Source organism: Rattus rattus, chromosome 4 (assembly GCF_011064425.1).
Source record: "Rattus rattus isolate New Zealand chromosome 4, Rrattus_CSIRO_v1, whole genome shotgun sequence".
In the NCBI taxonomy this organism is placed as follows: domain Eukaryota; kingdom Metazoa; phylum Chordata; class Mammalia; order Rodentia; family Muridae; genus Rattus; species Rattus rattus.
Genome location: NC_046157.1, coordinates 104,521,746 through 104,543,866, shown reverse-complemented (window position 1 = coordinate 104,543,866; position 22,121 = coordinate 104,521,746).

Sequence of the window (22,121 nt, the reverse complement as noted above, 5' to 3'; positions counted from 1 at the left end):
TAGACCTCATTATCTCAGACTCTGGTGTTCTCTGTGACTACTAGTGCTATGATAAGCTGATTGTCTGTCAAGAGTAAGGAGAACAGAATACATTTAAGTGTGTTGTATACATTGTGCACTTGAGAAGAGTTAGGGGGAAGGGCATTTTTCCCAGAGTGTCTTGGGGTTTTCATTGCTGTGAAGCAACACTATGACTAAGATCTCTTATAAAGGACAACATTACTCGGGGCTGGCTTATAGGCTGAGTGTAGGTCTATTATCACCAAGGTAGGAAGCATGGGAGCGTTCAGGCAGATGTGGGGCTGGAGGAGCTGTGAGTTTCACACTTCTTCCAAAGGCAGCTAGAAGACTGGTTTCTAGGCAGCTAGGACTAGGACAAGGGTCTTGAAGCCCTGACCCACAGTGATACATTTCTTCCAACAAGGCCACACATACTCCAACAAAGCCACAACTTAAAATAGTTCTATTCCCTGGGCCAAACATTTTGGAACCACCACACAGAAGTAGTGCTTGTCAAGCTCATCATAATAGCAATGATAATCTGGAAACAAATCATTGACAGGCTATGGTACCCAGCAATCTCTCAAACAGGGCCCTGCATATTTATGTCAACAGATGCTGCAAACACATAATTTATTGATGATATTGCTTTGCTGCTAGTCAACCGCTTCTTACTCTTGGAGTTTCTCTCAGTAGAGCTTACCTGACCATTTTCATAGGTGTTATAAATGCTTTATGATATTGCTTACCGGCTATTTTTCATACATTCTTTTCCTTTTGATTGACATGTGTTTAATAAATTCCTCTAAGAGTATCATACCTCTAAGTCACCACTGTACATTACTATCCAGAACTAAGTGCTACTTTACAAATAGAACAAGCATCACCTGAACAGAGAGGCACATAAATCGGAATGCATTGTCTGCTTTTAATAGGACAGCATCAACTGCTCTAGAAGCCATGGCACTCTTGCTCTATTAAGATTGAGTTATATGAGTCAGTGCAATCTATATTTCAAGTTTTTGTCTTAGCTGAGTTTCTAATCTATCCAAATGTAAAAGGTCGTTAACACTATGCATGTTACTCAATTCTTCATCACTATGGGAAAATATGGGATACGATAAACTTTGGCTCACAGTTATGAAATTTTTAGTCCTAAATCACTTCACTCCACTCTTTTAGGCCTGTGTAGAAAAAAATCAGTAGATTATGTAGTGTAACAAAACTGTGTAGAAAAAAAGGGGGGTCTGGAATCCTGAGTCCTGTCAAAAGCACATTCTCAGTGAACTCACTACACTAGAAATCATCATTTTAAACTTTGTTCATTGGGAAACATCCCAGATGAAACCCAAGTAGTAAGAGAAACAGTTTTTTAGGGTTGCAGACAGTTTAGCTGTGCCTTCTCATAGCCTTTAGATAGACCATGGTGTGTAAGTTCCCAAGTCTCAAAAGAGTATTGACTTTACAAAGAGTATATCCTCATGGTTAAGCAAATCCCTACCAACTCCTGAAAAGACCCATATAATAATAGGATCATATTGAGGATTATCCTCCTATAAATAGGACAGGTGCACACACACACACACACACACACACACACACACACACACACACACACACACACAGCTCCATACCCTGATTCCAAATACAACCTTGATCTTAGACTTTCCAGTCTCCACAGTGTTGAGCCAGCTTGCTGTTTAAGCCTCTTAAGAAGAAGTAATTTGTTAGCACAGTATTACTTGACTCTCAGGCTGCTATAATAACCGAAAATTACATCCTGGTCCCAGGTTAATTGAGTGAAGAAAACCACCAAGTATATTTGATGCACCTGTAGACTCCAAGAAAATTCTGTGCATTTGTAATTATTCAGAATGAACATATATCGAAACATTTTTATCTGTCTTCCAAAATTAGTTTTCATGTAATATTAAGGATGGCTGGAAATTTCTTATTATTCCCTTTGTTGTTCTTTTCCTCCTGAAAAGTGAAGTTTATCAACTCAGACTCAGACACTGGATGGAGACTTTCACCACTTCTTCAACATCCCAATGGGTTGCTACTCTAGTTGTGAGACTAAGCCTGGAAAGTAATTGGAAACTCACACTTGGTGTTTCCTAGAGTTCTAGGCTGATTTCATTTCAGATGACTGACTTGGAGCAGTGAATTAATTAATCTGCTTTGGCTCCTGGTGGGTTGTGTGCTCTACATCCGCCCAAGAACTCTAGATTCATGAATGAAAGACACAAGGATCAGCTAATTTTGATATGCCTTTGACTAGTTCAATGACTGGGCCTTTCTTAACTTCTCTGTGGCTAGCACACACCCCTGCTCCAGCATTTCTGAGTTAACATCTTTTAAAAACCTATATTACATCTCTGCCCTCCCAGACAGAATTGGGGGAGTGACTCCTAGGGCCACTTTCCCAGATTCCTACAAGGACGCAGGCCTTAAATCTGTTCTCATGGTGACTCTCCACCCCTCTCCCTCCCCTCCCCTTCCCCATCTGCTCCCCTTCCCTCCCTCATCTGCTCCCCTTCCCCCTCCCTCTCTTCTTTTCCCTCCCCCCCTCCCCCTCCTCCTTCTTCCTCTCTCTCTCTCTCTCTCTCTCTCTCTCTCTCTCTCTCTCTCTCTCTTGCCTTTTTTAGTTACTAGATACTTAAAAGCTTACTTTTCATCTAATCCCAAGGGCAAGGAGTCACAAAAGGATGAAATGAATTTCTAATAGAATCTAGGCAGCTACACTCAAGATGATTATCAGTAAGGGAACACACATGTGCTTTAGTGTTTTCTTGTAGTTATATTTACTGTTTACAATGCATTTTTATCATGTTTATAATACATTGCTGTACTAGTTATATGTTTAAGGTTCACATTGATCTTCTCCAAAGAACTGTGTTTCCCCATGTTCATTTTGCAATGTCGTTATCTATTTTCTTTAAGGGAACAAGTCTCTTTCTGAATATTTTACTCTCAAATCACACCACGAACTCTTCTTTCTAAATTAAATTCAACTAATGGGCACTCTGACCTTGAAATATCTCCTTTGCAAAATTTTCATACATTCAAGAAAAATACATATTACAGAAATGCTTATATCAGTAAGTGACAGTATGAGGGGCTACCTCACCATTTGATCTCTCTCAGATTGTTACAAAATAAACTTGCATATGGATGAAGAACATAATTAGTTTGTCCCTTTATATGTATTCTTTCTGAGCGGTTAAAGCACTGACCAATGAATGTAAGTCAATTACATTACAAGCTTGCTTTCTTTTCATCTAGTCTACAAGTTGTCACAGCAGATTAACAAAATACTATGTATTAAAACCATTACTCTTCATACATCATTTTCTTTATAATATAAAACAAATTATATTTCTTGCTTTAGACTGTATTGTAGCAAGAAGTTTATTATAATCAAATGCATCTTGTATTTCCTTGTTAAGTATTATATTCAGTTCCTTACTAATAATACTAATATATTTGTAATTAAGTTTAATTAAAATGATATTTTATAAAATTAGACTTATTTAATAAAATTAGAATTATCATTGCTGTGGCTATAATAAATAATATTAAATGCTTATATTTACTGGTCCTGATATTAAGTAGTAAGTGATGTGGGTACTCCAATAGGTTGTACAAAGACAGTGGTATTTATGATGTACGTTTATGGGCAGAAGAAGAATATATTTAATATGTTAAGGTATCTTGTCAACTGATGCATATTATTATGAAAATACCTCACTATGTAGCTCTGTAATTTTATATCCATCCAACTTTTTAGAGTTGATGAACTTGGCTAGTGTCCAAGAGAAAGAAAGCAGATATTCTGCATCCCATGGCTATTGTATATTCTAGTCTCTTTCTGCAGATTGACATAATCTATAATTTCAATACACGGGCAAATCAGTATATGAATAAGAAATGGAGAGTTCTGGAATAATAGTCACTGAAATTGCTTCCATCACACTCTGTGAAATGCCAACAACAAAATGTAATAAAGCAGGCGGTACTGGAGAAGATATATGAGTGCAGTCATTAAGGTTGGGCACTAATGCTAACCTTTCCTTTAAAAAATAGTAAAAAGTTATGGCTTATTATGACATTTTCTAAAGGCATCTCCCCAGGCGTTCAAATTCCTTTTGCTACTGAAAAAAAGATTTATAACAATGGCCACATTCAGGTTTCATCCATAGCCATTAATTCTCTTTATCTTGCAGAGGTCAATAATTCTAAGTTATGTTTTACTTCAGTTTGTCTCATTTGAGTATTTTAACACAGAATTGTGCCAATTATTAGAATTACCTGGAACTGCCCAAATATATCATTTTAATGAAGTGATAAAAATGGACAGAAATGAAAACTGGAAATATTGCTCCAGAGTTACATTTATTTTTGCCATTTAATAAGATCTGGCTGAGTTGGCATATTATAATGTTGCATTACATATAGTGGCTTTTGATGTTACTCAAATATAACACTGATTTTAGTGTCAATATCCACATATCTGTATGATAGTCTGCATAAGACATAAGTAATAGAATAAAGATTTAGGCTTTCAATTGTTGCTGTTCTTCATTTTTTTTTACCTAATTGGTGAATAGTTATTTGTGTATAATATTGTTTGTGGAACAAAATATATTCAAACAACATAGATGTAATTTAGAAAATTTTAACTTTTATTTATAATTCAAGGTAGTATATATAATTTCTACTTAGGGATTGTGGATTATAATGTCATAATTTCATAGCTGTTCATTATTATTATTATGATTAGTATTATTAAATATTTTTTACAGTCCAGTCTTTAACCCTATCCCAGTCTGCCCGCTGATGTTCCTCATCCCATACCTCCTCTCCTGTCTTCAGGAGGATGTCACCCACCCTAACCCCACCAGACTACTGTCTTCCCTGGGGACTCAAATCTCTCCAGGTTTAGGTGCTTCATCTCTCACTGAGGCCAGACCAGGCAGTCCTTCTGCCGTATATGTATTGGGAGCTTCACATCATCTGGTGTATGCTGTCTGGTTAGTGGCTCAGTGTTTGAGAGATTTCCAGGGTCCAGGTTAGTTGAGACTGCTGGTCTTCCTATGGGGTCATACTCCTCCTCAGCTTATTCCAGATTTTCCCTAATTCAACCACAGGTGTCCATGACTTCTGCCCATTGGTAGGGTGTAAGTATCCCTAATTGACTCTTTTCAGCTGCTTCTTGGGCCTCTTGCTCGGAGGACAGCCACACTAGGCTCCTGACTGTAAACACATCATAGCTTCAGTAATAGTGTCAGGCCTTGGGATCTCCCTTATGTTGGATCCCAATTTGGGCTGGCCATTGGACGTTCTTTGCCTCAGACTATTCTCCATTTTTGTCCCTGCACTTCTTTCAGACAGGAACAATTCTGGATCGGATTTTTTGACAATGGAATGGCAATTCTATCTCTCCACTTGTTTCCCTGTCTTTCTACTGGAGGTGAACTCTACAAGTTCTCTCTCCCCGCTGTAGGACATTTCATTTAAGGTTTCTTCCTCTGAGTATTGAGAAGCTCTTACTTCTCATGTCTCTGGTAAATTCTAGAGGGTTCCCCCACCTCCTACTCCTGAGGTTGTCTGTTTCCCTTCTTTCTACTGGCTTCATTCCTGTTCCACTCCCTGCTCCGTACCTGATCATGTTGCCCTTTTCCCCTCCCCATCTCTTGTTCACCCAGATCCTTCCCTCCCTCTGCCCCTGTAATTGCTTTCTTCCCTTTTCTCACTTGGATTGAGGCATTCTCAGTTGGGCCCTTTGGGATGTTAAACTTCTTGAGTTCTATGGATTGTATCCTTCTTTTCAGTTTTAGAAACCTGGTATATTATGATAATTCATTTTATAGATTGACCACCTATACCGTTTTTTATTGTTTTATTTCATTATCCATTATTACAAAGTTTCTTATTGTTAGTTTATTATCCTATTTTCAACTTTATTATATAAGTTGTATTTATTTTTCTACTAGCTTTAAGTCTTAATAAGTAGCAGAAGTTTTAAACTCATTTCATGATGACAGTATTATTTGCTTTGATAAATTTATTTCCAATAAATATTTTGCTATAAATTTTTTATTTATATTTACATATTACAAATATTATATGATGATAAAATATTCATTTTCTGCAACTCATTCATTGAAGTTTGTAGCCATTTGCTTTGTATTTAAGGTGATTTGATATACCTTTATTTGTGAGAACACACAGTAGTTAAGGCTTCTTCAATGCTTAAAATTATTGTTAATAAAAATATAATTCAATTATTTCTTTGCAATTATTTGAGTCCTCATAGTTTATTGAGGAGCTTCTGATTGAAATAAATTGATGCTTGAATATTTATGCTTAATTCTGGATATGATTAAGTGTGTCCATGTCTGTGGATGTATGAGAAATGATAAGCCTCAAAAAATATCAACAGAGTATGAGAAGAGAACTATCCAAGAGGATCTCCAAGGAAATGACAAATGGCTGACCACAGTTAAATTTTAAATACAATGACCAATTTAACTTCTAACATTTATCAAAATTCTGCATTGTTGTTTTTAAGTTGTTATTACTTATTATCACTGTTCTTGGATCTTACAGGCCACCAAAGCTCATGAGTTTGAGGATTGCTCTGCAGAAAGCTATTCTTTCAAAGACAATGGTGCCTTTAAGAGGTAGAGCCTATTAGAAGACTATTATTTCACTAAGCTCATAGAACTAAGTATGGAACCCTATCCTCTTAGCCATTCTCACTTACTTTCCATTGTTACAAGGAGTTGAGTTTGCTCCATCTATTGTCCTGGGATGTTGTATTACCTCCCACCTCCTAAAATAACAGTGGCAAATGATCATGTACTGAAGCCTCCAAACCAGTGAGATGAATTAAACCATTCTCACATACATAAACTTTTAACCTTCTGTATAAGTCATTGAGGCAGAACGGATCAATACTACTATTTTGCTAATGTACAATTTGAGAAACCTAAAGTTGGTGTTCCTCCAGAAATAGGAATTCACTTGGTTTGGTTTTGCCTGTGGCATATTCAAAAGAATATGACTACACTCCCATTCAGAGAGGGATAATGTCCCTGTGACTGTTGAAAGCAACAGAGTTCAGGGAAGTGATGAAATTCATAGTTAGCTTTTATGTTGACTGTCAATCACTCAATTCTCAGAATGCAGATGTGCTATTACAGAAGTCTCAGGATGGTTTCCATGATAGTTGAACATCTAGAAGAAAGACAAGCATTTTGAAAAACAAGGAGATAACCAGGGTGGGTGGGAGAGAAGTTCTTCTTGAGCTCTCAGCTGATACTGCTGCTAGACACTGGGGTGGGGTTGCTGTCAGCATGGATGCAGACAATGAAACACAGATAAACTTCTACGTCACTGGCCAGCTTCTCTGACCTACACATCTGGGAGATATATTAAGGCATGCATTGTTATGCCAGTAAGGTTTTTTAAGTAATAAATAGATAGAACTCTGCTCTTTCCATATGTTTGTGATGGGCAACAAGAAATATATTCATTTAATTAGCAAATTTTGGATTTACAAATATATCACACTTGGTGTGTATATATGTGTGGAGCGCATGTGGCAGCAGTCCCAAGATGGCGCCCAGGACTGAGACTAAGTCTCATGACTAGCACCTGACTTCCTCACACACCTGAAACTAGCCATGTCCATTGTGAGAGCTGCGCAGGCGCACCATGAGGCAAGATCAGGCCATGTGATGTGGACCTATGAACTGAGATTACGCAGTCTCGACTGAGGAGGTGGGGTTGAGGAAGGATATAAGGGAGTGTGCTAGGGGCTGGAGAGGGAGGGAAGAAAAGAAAAGAGAGATTGCTGCTTGCATGCAGAAAGGTTCCTGAATAAACCGCTTTGAGAAGAACGTCATGGTGTCGCTCCTTTCTGTGGGACAGAAACAGAAGCGACATATATGTATATGTATATGTATATGTATATGTATATGTATATGTATATGTATATGTATATGTATATGTATATGTATATGTATATGTATATGTATATGTAAAGTTCTGCTTGTTTAAATGAAAACTAAGCAAATGGCAGCAAATATCACTGCACTTTTAACTTATCTATACGATTAATGTTTTTAATTGAAAAATTAGTTGTCTTAATTTTCTATTGAAAAAGTCAAAGTGGGATGGTTTTCTAATTTTAGCAAATTAATTATAACAGCTTTTAGTTCCATGGGGGCTATAGTGCTTAAAAGGGTATTCGACTTCAAAATTCCATTAATCCTTACTACTTTGCAGGACCACTGAAGAGACAAAATAAACTCAATTTATGCTATTTGCATTGCAGTATCTATAAACCTGTGCATCTATGTAGAAGAAAGTATTATTTAAGTATTTAGGTGTTATTTTAGCTGTATTCTATGGTAAACATTGGTTATTTCTTGTATAGATTTTATAAAGAGAGAATTTTTGTTACAGTCCTTTTTACAAGTTAACTGGAGACTAATATAATTTATTAAATTAAATCTAATCCTTTTTAAATATTATAATAGTTTGCATCATTCAAAAATCACTCTACTCAGTTTTTCTCTCTTTGTCATATAGGAATACATATATAGTAAGTTTTTAATCTATTCCATTAAATGTATTTGTTTATTTTCTATATATTTAATTTTAATTGACCTCTGGTGACATTCTTTGACTTCAAAGGCAATGAAAATAATCTGTATTTACTTCTATTTCATTATGTAAGTATTCTTTAATGGCCATACAGCTATTTTAAATTATTATTATTATTATTATTATTATTATTATTATTATTATTATTATTATTCACTTTACATGCTGCTCACTAGAACTCCACAGGTCACAGTTCTTGTTAGCATATTTCAGTTCACCACATAGAATCTTCGTGTTAACTTATTTTTAGGCTGAAAAAAATTGAGAAAATAAAGAACACTTAATCTCTCAAAATAGAAGTTTAATTCTAAATCTTACTCTTATATTTAAATACAATATTTACACATAGAAATACATTTATTTCACATTTTATCAGTGAATATTGACAGAAATTTTTAGTAAGTTATTTTTGTCAGAAACTGGTATTAGCCTAAGCCAAAATTTCTGAGACTATAGTAAATTCTTGTGATACACTTTAGAGACTATTTAAACCCACATTCAGCACACAGGAACAACAAGAACAAAGCATTGGACAGAGCAGTACAGCCCATTGAAGCAGAGGTCCTGCCTTCTAAGTAACTTTTCAGTTCATGTGGCAGCCAGCATTCATCATCCCAGGGTCCCTGGTGTTTGCCTCAAGTGTCTGCCTTCCTTAAGATCCAACCGTGCCTTCATTTGGATTTGCTTGCTAAGGCCTTTTGTTCCAAGAATACTACAGGTCAAAGCCAAGAATAAATCTTGCCAAATGTAGGCTCCTCAGTTTGGCTTGAAGAAAGAAGAATGCTTCTTCCATATCATTGCCAAGGTGGAAAATCTACTCTCAGTTGCCTCATGGTTCATCCTATTAAGCACAAAAGACATTCAGCTGGGATCTGGCCTAACCTGCTTGCCAAATAGAAAGTGAGTCACCGAGCCTCCTTATTTTAAGATCTGTCCTTACACTTTATGTAGAAAAATGAGGGTTTTTGACAGATAACCCCCTTCCATTTTAAATATCAAGTTTAGAATCTCTATCTGTTTCTATTTTATTTATTATTTCAAATGTATAAATGGATGGGGAATGGCTGAAGAACAATTAAATTGAGGCCCATGTTGAGATTATTATCTAAAATGGGTTTCTGTGCTGCATTGCATTCATGAGTGGGAATAAATTTTCTGGCATAAGCTTTAGTCCTTCAAGACGTAAAGTATAAATTTGTTCCTTAGTGCAAATATAAGTTTGCTTAAACTCTAGGTGGTTTTTTTTGGGGGTAGAGAATATATTTTTCATAAAGTAGCAATACAAAGATGTTAACTGGAAAAAAAATCTAATAGAGAAAACACACAGAATAGTCATAGTTCTATACTTTATTATTATTATTATTATTATTATTATTTATTTATTTTAAAGATTTTATTTATTGTATGTGAGTACACTGTCGCTGTCTTCAGACACACCAGAAGAGGCTATCAGATCCCATTACAGATGTTGTGAGCCACCATGTGGTTGCTGGGAATTGAACTCAGGACCTCTAGGAAGAGCAGTAAGCGCTCTTAACCACTGTGCCATCTCTCCAGCCCACTTTATTATTTTTAAGCCAGTAATATAGTAATGTTTTCCATATAATGAAACTAACCCTTAGTGTTTATTTTTCCTGTTTGAGAAAATATAATAATTGGTAATATCTTAGAGTTTTATTGCTGTGAACAAACACTATGACTAAGACAAGTCTCATATAGGACATTTAATTGGGGCTGGCTTACAGGTTCAAGGTGGGGGCATGGCAGCATCCAGGCAGACACCGGGCTGGAAGAGCTGAGAGGTCCACTTCTTGTTCTGAAGGCTGCCAGGAGAAGACTCACAACCAGGCAGCTAGGATGAGGCTTAGAGCCCAATTCCCAGTGACACACCTATTCCAACGAGGCCACATCTTCTAAAGTGCCACTCCCTGAGGCAAGCATATTCTAACCATCAGAGTTTCAGAGTTACGAGCATGTTCATTTAGTTGGTTTTACACTATTTGATTCAATGGAAATATAACTTAAACGTGTGTGTGTGTGTGTGTGTGTGTGTGTGTGTGTGTATGTTTGAGAAAAAAAGAGCCACTTAACACTGCATAGAAAGGATTTTTCTGTAGAACAGAACACTGAATGATGCAGAAGGTCTTTTTCTCTACATCTAGGACTTAAAGTTTAATTGTCCTTAGAAAAGGGATCTCCAATATCAATCATATCAGCGCATGACTCTATTAATGTAGAGAGCGTTATTATTAATGTCTTATAAAATGCATAGCACAAAAAAGTTTCATTTCACTTTAATATACTAATCACTCCTGAATGTCAGAGAATGAGTGAACCATCAGGAAGCTGAGATAAATAAGCAGCTCTCTGCCCCGCATCTACTTCTCTTCAGACGAAAGAGAAATATCCTGCTAATGATAGCTAATTAGTCGAGATGATATATATTAGAGAATAAAATTAATGTTAAAGAGTGGCCTTATTGTCCACATAAAAATACCATCGACTTGGACTCTGTATCATAAAGTTTTTGGCATAACTTATCACCTTCATTAGATAGAGTCTACAAAATAATTTATCTTCAAGCCTGTGGTTGTCAGGAGGTTCCAGGGTCACGGAATGCTAAAGACCAGTTCATCTCTCCATCACGTGCCTTTCTGGGCTATCTTTGGTGGTTCACTTCTAACCTTGGTGTCTCGAAATCATGGAGGTTTCCCATAATTATTTTCTACTTCATCACTAAGATTTTCTCTAGCAGGAATACTGTTCTTCACAGCAGATTGTAGCTCCTCGCTCACAATGAGGATTCTTTATTCTTGCCAGCACAAACTTTCTGGTTCTTAAATGATTAAGAAGAGAATAAACACTCTTAAAGGTATGGCTTTACTAGGGGCCTTGTTCCAGCCCATGGATAATCTTTCGTTGTTTGCTCGGCATGTGAGAGCTCCCGGTGGTCCAGTTTAGCTGACATTTTTAGTCTTCCTGTGGGATTCCCATCCTTTTCAAGGCCTACAATGCTCTCCCCAAGTCTTCCATAAGCATCTCGTGCCTCCATCCAATGTTTGGCTGCACATATCTGCATCATTTCAGTCTGCTTCTGGGTCAAGCCTCTCAGAGGACATCTATGCTAGACTCCTGTCATGCATGTCCTTTTGGGGCTGGGATACTTCACTGAGGATAATATTTTCTAGTTCCACCCATTTGCTCACAAAATTCATGATGTCTTTATTTTAATAACTGACTAGTATCCCATTGGGTAAATGAACCCCATTTTCTGTATATTTTTCATTTGAAGGACATCTGGGTTCTTTCCAGCTTCTGGCTATTATAAATAAGGCTGCTATGAACGTGGTGGAGCATGTGTCCATGTTATACATTAGAGCATCTTTTGGGGATATGCCCAGGAATGATATAGCCCAGTCTTCAGGTAGAAATATTTCCAACTTTCTGAGAAAACACTAGATTGATTTCCAGAGTTTTGAATCCCATCAGCGATGGAGGAGTGCTCCCTTGTCTTCACATCATTGCCAGCATGTGCTGCCACTTGACGTTTAGATCTTAGCCGTTCAGATAGGTGTGAGGTCTCCAAGGATACCTGGTAAGGCGATAGGTGGAGGGGATGCACCTAATATGGCAGAGATCTGATGTGCCAGGGTGGGGGAGCACCCACCCTCTCGGCTAGAGGGCCCTTTCTCAGAGGAGACATAGGGAGAGGGAGGCGTTTGGGATGTAAGTAGGTAAATAAATAAATAAATGTAAAATAAAGAGTTCTCTTACAGGGTGAGCGAATGTAAAAAGGTAGTTGTAGATAACTATTCCTCGTGAGTAAACTCATTCACAAACTGGTTCTCTTCTTCCCACTGCAAGAGCCACAGCAAGAGCGTCACATGGTGAATACCTCATCACCGAATTGATTGAAATCCACAAGTACATCTCCTGGTGTTTCTTTGCATTACAGGAAAACTCCCATTCCCAGCAATACCAGCAAAATGTACGGATTTAACTCTGACTTTTAATTCTCGACACAAAAGGACCTTATTCACATTTATGATATTTGCTTAGTTCAAATGTACATAATTAAGTTTATACTTCTCTTGAAAAAGCCTATTAAGAAAATTCTAGTTCAGAATGTTTCAAATGGTTTAAAAAACATCCCTCTTCAGGTGAAATGGAAAATAATGTTTCCAGCTAACAAATGTTCGGCAGCAAGAGAATTCATTGGCTTTTGGATTTAAATTTCTCCCTCAGTGACTTTGCAGATTTGGGGGTGTATATTCTTCAAGGGAATTCTTCCAAAGACACAGCCTTGAGAGCAGGAGACATCAAGTGTGCCAAGCATTGAGAATCCCATAGCTATTTCAATCTTGGGCTCTTATGGTTTTGGTTTTTTTTCCTTACAGAGCTGAGCCGAGGAGTACCAGCCTCTCACGCTCTAAGCTGAGGGATTGAAAATTCAAGCCAAACACACAAAGTACCATTTAAAAACTCAACTACTGTAGTGTGAGCCCAGACCTGAAGCAGAAATTATTGTCACCTTCAACGTGTCATTTCCCCTTAGGATATCAATGTGCAAGGTTGCAACTGTGCAGTACTCTGTCTGCATCGGTGCCCGTTAAGGAAATGCTCCTTCCTCTTCCGCACCTGCAGCGGTGTGGTTAAGAGGAAAAACTTGCAGAGCGCTGAGCCTTCATGCAGTCTACACATTGTGCGTACAGCGTCCAAGTAAGACTCACTACAGGAGGGCCTCGATTGAGGATCAAGATAATAGGGAGAGATCACAATCTGTGCTCAGGTGGAAGCCAGCCAGATCAGAGGAGCAGAAAGACTGACTGGAACACTTTTAGAAACCCTCTCCAATTCACTGTGCAGATGTCTTCATGGACGTCCAGTTTCCGCATGAGATGTGTCCAGTTATTGAAGCCCTCATATCACCGATTATAGGCGTACGATTTTTCACATTAGCTGTTATCCTCAAATCAAACTCCTTACTTATTTTTAAGTGACTGCTTAAAAATCGTCCTTTTGCTGGTTTTCTCTTAAATTTAGAATTTAAGCGTGACTTGAAACTATCCTGTCTGGTCTCCACTGTGTTCTAACTCAGGTCCGCAGCACATATGAAAACATTGCTTTCCTAAGATTGAGGACGTATGCATTATATAGATACAATGGGATCCTTTCCCTTGTAAACAATACTCCTCTCTTGATTAGTGCAGGAGCCCAAAATATGTATGTATGTCTTGCTCATTCTCCTTCCAAATCCAGTCCTTAATTCTAAATTTACTGTGACCATACGTTCCAGTGTACTAAACAAGATTCTGCATAAAGTCATCAGAAACAAACTTACTCTTTTTACTTTAAACTTCTCTGACAGAGCCGTCTGTGATAGGTACACGTAAGTTGTTAAAGGTTTATTATCCTAAGAACTGCGGAAACATGGTTGGTTAAAACTGTGTCCACTGATCATAGCCATTAACCAACAAGATTTACTGAATATGGTTATTGAATAATCCTCAGTTTTCTGTTCCAAATGATTTCCTCTGATTTACCTTCCCACGTTGCTAATTACTTTTAATTTTTGGAAGAAAACATGATTTATTACCGGATTTATTATATCAAATATATGTATATATAGTACAGTATTCATTATATATGTGGGGGGAGTGGGGGTGAGGGGTGTGTTTCTGTGTCTGATATTTCTGTGTATGGCATATGGGGGTGGCTTGAAATGCCAGTGAATATTTTGAAGTCCGTGTAGCTGGAGTTATAGTCGTTTATGAGCGGCCTAAAGTGGAGCTTGGGGACAAAGTTATGCCCAAGCCTCAAGCTTGTCTTACAGCTGAAGCATCTCTCCACCTCTTTCTGTATAATGCATAGGTTATCTAGGACTATTTCTTTCTTTAAAAAGAATCCACACCTGCTATATTTACAAAATAGTTTTTGAACAGTTCTAAAATTTATTCACTTTTTCTAAATTATGCATTCAGTTAAGTCAGAATTGTTAGTTTTGAATTTTTGATCATTGTTAAGTTATATTGTTCATTAACTTCATTTCGTTTACTTATTTTTATTGATCACTGAACTCCTAACAATCAGGGCTTAGCTAAATATGACTCTCCCATTTACATGAACCATTCAGTAAATTTCACCTTGCTAATAGTGGTCAATATTTAATTATAATTTTGCAAACTGTTTCCTTCACTGAATTTGAGTTAAACAAAACATGAAAATTTTCATTCATCTCTGTGTACTGCTGCTACATTTTGAAATGTGATTCTTATTGAAAGAACTATAATTTCAAAAATATATGGGGTTGAGAACATTAATTTATTCAGGAAAATATAGGAAATATCATGATAGATCAGTGATCATCTAATATAAATATGTATGAAATTACATTTTTTTATAGATGAAACTTTCATCTAACATTATTAAGAAAGCATTTATTGTGTGGAGTTCTCTGTGCAAATACCACACACCTAAAATAGATTCCATGTTTCCAGTCATCAGGAAAATTAAATTTTTTTTTTTTTATTAACTTGAGTATTTCTTATGCACATTTCGAGTGTTATTCCTTTCCGGTTTCCGGGCAAACATCCCTTCCCCTCCCCGCCCTTCCTTATGGGTGTTCCCCTCCCCACCCTCCCCCATTGCCGCCCCTCCCCGACAGTCTAGTGCACTGGGGGTTCAGTCTTAGCAGGACCCAGGGCTTCCCCTTCCACTGCTGCTCTTACTAGGATATTCATTGCTACCTACGAGGTCAGAGTCCAGGGTCAGTCCATGTATAGTCTTTAGGTAGTGGCTTAGTCCCTGGAAGCTCTGGTTGCTTGGCATTGTTGTACATATGGGGTCTCAAGCCCCTTCAAGCTCTTCCAGTTCATTCTCTGATTCCTTCAACGGGGGTCCCGTTCTCAGTTCAGTGGTTTGCTGCTGGCATTCGCCTCTGTATTTGCTGTATTCTGGCTGTGTCTCTCAGGATCGATCTACATCCGGCTCCTGTCGGTCTGCACTTCTTTGCTTCATCCATCTTGTCTAATTGGGTGGCTCTATACGTATGGGCCACATGTGGGGCAGGCTCTGAATGGGTGTTCCTTCAGTCTCTGTTTTAATCTTTGCCTCTCTCTTCCCTGCCAAGGGTATTCTTGTTCCCCTTTTAAAGAAGGAGTGAAGCCTTCACATTTTGATCATCCGTCTTGAGTTTCATTTGTTCTAGGCCACTAGGGTAATTCAAGCATTTGGGCTAATAGCCACTTATCAGTGAGTGCATACCATGTATGTCTTTCTGTGATTGGGTTAGCTCACTCAGGATGATATTTTCCAGGTCCAACCATTTGCCTCTGAATTTCATAAAGTCGTTGTTTTTGATAGCTGAGTAATATTCCATTGTGTAGATGTACCACATTTTCTGTATCCATTCCTCTGTTGAAGGGCATCTGGGTTCTTTCCAGCTTCTGGCTATTATAAATAAGGCTGCGATGAACATAGTGGAGCACGTGTCTTTTTTATATGTTGGGGCATCTTTTGGGTATATGCCCAAGAGAGGTATAGCTGGATCCTCAGGCAGTTCAATGTCCAATTTTCTGAGAAACCTCCAGACTGATTTCCAGAATGGTTGTACCAGTCTACAACCCCACCAACAATGGACGAGTGTTCCTCTTTCTCTGCATCCTCGCCAGCATTTGCTGTCACCTGCGTTTTTGATCTTAGCCATTCTCACTGGTGTGAGGTGAAATCTCAGGGTTGTTTTGATTTGCATTTCCCTGATGACTAAAGATGTTGAACATTTTTTAGGTGTTTCTCAGCCATTCGGCATTCCTCAGCTGTGAATTCTTTGTTTAGCTCTGAACCCCATTTTTAATAGGGTTATTTGTCTCCCTCTTGGTCTAACTTTTTTGAGTTCTTTGTATATTTTGGATATAAGGCCTCTATCTGTTGTAGGATTGGTAAAGATCTTTTCCCAATCTGTTGGTTGCCGTTTGTCCTGACCACAGTATCCTTTGCCTTACAGAAGCTTTGTAGTTTTATGAGATCCCATTTGTCGATTCTTGATCTTAGAGCATAAGCCATTGGTGTTTTGTTCAGGAAATTTTTTCCAGTGCCCATGTGTTCCAGATGCTTCCCTAGTTTTTCTTCTATTAGTTTGAGTGTGTCTGGTTTGATGTGGAGGTCCTTGATCCCTTGGACTTAAGCTTTGTACAGGGTGATAAGCATGGATCGATCTGCATTCTTTACATGTTGACCTCCAGTTGAACCAGCACCATTTGCTGAAAATGCTATCTTTTTTCCATTGGATGGTTTGGGCTCCTTTGTCAAAAAAATCAAGTGACCATAGGGTGTGTGGGTTCATTTCTGGGTCTTCAATTCTATTCCATTGGTCTATCTGTCTGTCTCTGTACCAATACCATGCAGTTTTTATCACTATTGCTCTGTAATACTGCTTGAGTTCAGGGATGTTGATTCCCCTGAAGTCCTTTTATTGTTGAGGATAGTTTTAGCTATCCTGGGTTTTTGTTATTCAGATGAATTTGCAAATTGTTCTGTCTAACTCTTTGAAGAATTGGATTTGGTATTTTGATGGGGATTGCATTGAATCTGTAGATCGCTTTTTGGTAAAATGGCCATTTTACTATATTAATCCTGCCAATCCATGAGCATGGGAGATCTTTTCCATCTTCTGAGGTCTTCTTCAATTTCTTTCTTCAGAGTCTTGAAGTTCTTGTTGTACAAATCTTTTACTTGCTTGGTTAAAGTCACACCCAGGTACTTTATATTATTTGGGTCTATTATGAAGGGTGTCGTTTCCCTAATTTCTTTTCGCTTGTTTCTCTTTTGTAGAGGAAGGCTACTGATTTATTTGAGTTAATTTTATACCCAGCCACTTTGCTGAAGTTGTTTATCAGCTTTTAGTAGTTCTCTGGTGGAACTTTTGGGATCACTTAAATATACTATCATATCATCTGCAAATAGTGATATTTTGACTTCTTCTTTTCGATCTGTATCCCCTTGACCTCCTTTTTTGTTGTCTGATTGCTCTGGCTAGAACTTCAAGAACTATATTGAATAAGTAGGGAGAGAGTGGGCAGCCTTGTCTAGTCCCTGATTTTAGTGGGATTGCTTCAAGTTTCTCTCCATTTAGTTTAATGTTAGCCACTGGTTTGCTGTATATGGCTTTTACTATGTTTAGGTATGGGCCTTGGATTCCTATTCTTTCCAGGACTTTTATCATGAAGGGGTGTTGAATTTTGTCAAATGCTTTCTCAGCATCTAATGAAAGGATCATGTCGTTTTGTTCTTTCAGTTTGTTTATATAATGGATCACGTTGATGGTTTTCTGTATATTAAACCATCCCTGCATGCCTGGGATGAAGCCTACTTGATCATGGTGGATGATTGTTTTGATATGCTCTTGGATTCGGTTTGCCAGAATTTTGTTGAGTATTTTGGCGTCGATGTTCATAAGGGAAATTGGTCTGAAGTTCTCTTTCTTTGTTGGGTCTTTGTGTGGTTTAGGTATAAGAGTAATTGTGGCTTCATAGAAGGAGTTCGGTAGTGCTCCATCTGTTTCAATTTTGTGGAATAGTTTGAATAATATTGGTACGAGGTCTTCTATGAAGGTCTGATAGAATTCTGCACTAAACCCGTCTGGACCTGGGCTCTTTTTGGTTGGGAGACCTTTAATGACTTCTTCTATTTCCTTAGGAGTTATGGGGTTGTTTAACTGGTTTATCTGTTCCTGATTTAACTTCGGTACCTGGTATCTGTCTAGGAAATTGTCCATTTCCTGCAGATTTTCAAGTTTTGTTGAGTATAGGCTTTTATAGTAAGATCTGATGATTTTTTGAATTTCCTCTGAATCTGTAGTTATGTCTCCCTTTTCATTTCTGATTTTGTTAATTTGGACACACTCTCTGTGTCCTCTCGTTAGTCTGGCTAAGGGTTTATCTATCTTGTTGATTTTCTCAAAGAACCAACTTTTGGTTCTGTTGATTCTTTCTATGTTCCTTTTTGTTTCTACTTGGTTGATTTCAGCTCTGAGTTTGATTATTTCCTGCCTTCCACTCCTCCTGGGTGTATTTGCTTCTTTTTGTTCTAGAGCTTTTAGGTGTGCTGTCAAGCTGCTGACATATGCTCTTTCCTGTTTCTTTCTGCAGGCACTCAGCGCTATGAGTTTTCCTCTTAGCACAGCTTTCATTGTGTCCCATAAGTTTGGGTATGTTGTACCTTCATTTTCATTAAATTCTAAAAAGTTTTTAATTTCTTTTCTTTATTTCTTCCCTTGACCAGGTTATCATTGAGTAGAGCATTGTTCAATTTAACGCATATGTGGGCATTCTTCCTTATTGTTATTGAAGACCAGCTTTGGGCCGGTGGTCCGATAGCACCCATGGGATTATTTCTATCTTTCTGTACCTGTTGAGGCCCGTTTTTTGACCAATTATATGGTCAATTTTGGAGAAAGTACCATGAGGAGCTGAGAAGAAGGTATATCCTTTTGCATTAGGGTAGAACGTTCTATAAATATCCGTTAAGTCCATTTGGCTCATGACTTCTCTTAGTCTGTCTACGTCTCTGTTTAATTTCTGTTTCCATGATCTGTCCATTGATGAGAGTGGGGTGTTGAAGTCTCCTACTATTATTGTGTGAGGTGCAATATGTGTTTTGAGCTTTAGTAAGGTTTCTTTTACGTATGTAGGTGCCCTTGTATTTGGGGCATAGATATTTAGGATTGAGAGTTCATCTTGGTAGATTTTTCCTTTGATAAATATAAAGTGTCCTTCCTTATCTTTTTTGATGACTTTTAGTTGAAAATTGACTTTATTTGATATTAGAATGGCTACTCCAGCTTGCTTCTTCTGACCATTTGCCTGGAAAGTTGTTTTCCAGCCTTTCACTCTGAGGTAGTGTCTGTCTTTGTCTCTGAGGTGTGTTTCCTGTAGGCAGCAGAATGCAGGGTCCTTGTTGCGTATCCAGTTTGTTAATCTATGTCTTTTTATTGGGGAGTTGAGGCCATTGATGTTGAGAGATATTAAGGAATAGTGATTATTGCTTCCTGTTATATTCATACTTGGATGTGTTATGTTTGTGTGCTTTTCTTCTCTTTGTTTTGTTGCCAAGACGATTAGTTTCTTGCCTCTTCTTGGGTATAGCTTGCCTCCTTATGTTGGGCTTTACCATTTATTATCCTTTGTAGCGCTGGATTTGTAGAAAGATATTGTGTAAATTTGGTTTTGTCATGGAATATCTTGGTTTCTCCATCTATGTTAATTGAGAGTTTTGCAGGATACAGTAGCCTGGGCTGGCATTTGTGTTCTCTTAGGGTCTGAATGACATCAGTCCAGGATCTTCTGGCCTTCATAGTTTCTGGCGAAAAGTCTGGTGTGATTCTGATAGGTCTGCCTTTATATGTTACTTGACCTTTTTCCCTTACTGCTTTTAATATTCTTTCTTTATTTTGTGCGTTTGGTGTTTTGACTATTATGTGACGGGAGGTGTTTCTTTTCTGGTCCAATCTATTTGGAGTTCTGTAGGCTTCTTGTATGCCTATGGGTATCTCTTTTTAGGTTAGGGAAGTTTTCTTCTATGATTTTTGTTGAAGATATGTACTGGTCCTTTGAGCTGGGAGTCTTCACTCTCTTCTATACCTATTATCCTTAGGTTTGATCTTCTCATTGAGTCCTGGATTTCCTGTATGTTTTGGACCAGTAGCTTTTTCCGCTTTACATTATCTTTGACAGTTGAGTCAATGATTTCTATGGAATCTTCTGCTCCTGAGATTCTCTCTTCCATCTCTTGTATTCTGTTGGTAAAGCTTGTATCTACAATAGATCCGCGGGTGTGGGACTTCCGGTAAACACAGGACGTGCCTGGTCCTAGAGGGATTCTGCCTCTGTTGTCCCGCTTCCACCAGGCAAGTCACTTGCAACAGATAAGTTAGTCTTACCTGTGGTCCCAAGGCTCAAGTTTGCTCGCGGGGTTCTGCCCACGGGCTCTCCGCGGTGGCAGCAACCAGGAAGATCTGCCAGGAAAATTAAAATTTAATGTGAAATTTTATCTCCAAATTAAAATAATTTTCCAAGATATTTAACAATGTAGCTTAGAAATAAATTAAGAAACTTTGATATTAGGATGACCAAACATGTTATATTTTATATTTTCCAAGCATAATTTATATATAAAATGAAGTACTAAAAAACATGAGTTCATCATATCTATAAATTTAATTTTTGTTTTTCCTTCATATTTATGTTTAAGAATCTACATGAAAATCAATACTTAATGGAAAATATATTGGAAAATGAATAATGGAAAGTTAGAAGGTTTAAAACAATTTTATTTAAAATAACAATACAAACCTTGGGCCCTTGGACATTTGAATCAAAGAGCTCCCCAGAGCAGAAACTATGTACCGCTGACTTTAAAATGTAAATTAGTGTCAACTGAAAAAAAATTCAGGCCTTCCTACGGCCCTTAAAATGTAATAAAATGATTCATTAAAAATGAATATTTTATGTAAATCGTCATTTCTACTCACTTAATCAACTCCCACAAACAATTTAGAATACTTGGAGTGTTCAGAATCCTTTAAGTATTACTAACTTTAATTATTTCTAAATTGAAGGTTAAATCCAATTGACTTCATAACCAGTCAGTTTGAAATATTGGAAAGTACACAGTGTTTGAAATATGAATGCTTGAGTTCAAGGTCAGGCTTTGCCACTTAGTAATATTTAAACCTGTGGAGAAGTATTTAGCCTCTTTGACTTTATTCATGTGAGTTAAATATATGCATATTAATGTATTATATATTCATGCTGTTTAGATAACAGCAATATGCATAATGGCCTGAAGTATAGTATCTAAATATTATGTGTACCCACATATTATATATATATAAAAAGCATAAAATCAGAGAATGGAACAATATTTTTCAGTAGGTAACATATAAACTGAAGCTGTTTATATATAAATCATTTTTTTTCTGAAAAATATATTGTAGTTTGAAGGAAATACTCTTATAAGGGATCATTTAATTCTGACTCCATCTCCTTTAAAATATCTTAGCTTCTTTTTAAATATAATTTCTCCTTAGACACACAAACATATAAACAAAGAAAGGGACAGTCTCTGCTTATAATCACAGCACTAAGGAGCTTAGTGCAGAGGCCTAGGCTAGATATTAACATTGGCTATTCACTGAGATTCTGACTCAAGACTGAGATCCAGAAAGCAATCAATGTATATCCTTTGTATAAGTCTATATTTCCTGCCTCATTCCACTTTATTACACTGCTTCCTTATCAAGAGCTTCTCCATCACCTGTTTATACATTTCTGTTTTCTGTGATTGTGCATTGTTTTATAATCACATAAGAGGATGTGTATCTGGGAACTAGAGATAAGAAAAAAGTCATATAGTGTTTATTGTAACTCTATATGGGTTTTTCTCTTACT